Raw genomic sequence first — 763 nt, forward strand, 5'->3', positions numbered from 1 at the left:
CCCCCCCCACCACCCCGTCCCCCTTACACAGTTCCTCATCTCTGGTAACAACTAATCTGCTCTCCATTTCTTTCATTTTATCATTTCAAAAATGCTATATAAATAGGATAATACAATATGTAACTTTTGGGGTTAGCATTTTTCACTCAGCATAATTCCCCAGAAATTAACCTGATCCTTTTTTTGTTTTTTATTCGGAGGCGGGTGGAAAGGAACATCCCTCTGTTGCCCAGGCTGGAGTGCAGTGGCGCGATCTCGGCTCACGCAGCTTCCACCTCTGAGGTTCAAGCGATTCTCTCGCCTCAGCCTCCAGAGTAGCTGGGATTACAGGTGCGCGCCACCCTGCCTGGCTAATTTTTGTAATTATTTTTTTTTAGTGGGATCGGGGTTTCGCCGTGTTGGCCATGCTGGTTGAACTCCGGACCTCAAGTGATCTGCCCACCTCTGCCTCCCAAAGTGCTGAGATTACAGGCATGAACCACCGCGCCTGGCCTAACCCGTTCCTTTTTATTGTTGATTACTATTGCGTGATGGATGGACCACAACTTAACTAACCATTCACAAATCGAAGGGCATGTAGGTTGTTTCTAGTTTTTAAATACTATGAACAGAACTGCAGTACATATTTGTTTACAGGTTTTTGTGAACATAGTTTTCGTTTCTCCGAAATAAATTTCTGAGAGTGCAATTACTGGGTCTTATGGTAATGATATGCTTCAGTTTACAATAAACTGCTAAATTGTTTTCCAGAGTGGCTGTACCA

Source organism: Mandrillus leucophaeus, unplaced genomic scaffold, assembly GCF_000951045.1.
Source record: "Mandrillus leucophaeus isolate KB7577 unplaced genomic scaffold, Mleu.le_1.0 Scaffold62, whole genome shotgun sequence".
Taxonomy (NCBI): Eukaryota; Metazoa; Chordata; class Mammalia; order Primates; family Cercopithecidae; genus Mandrillus; species Mandrillus leucophaeus.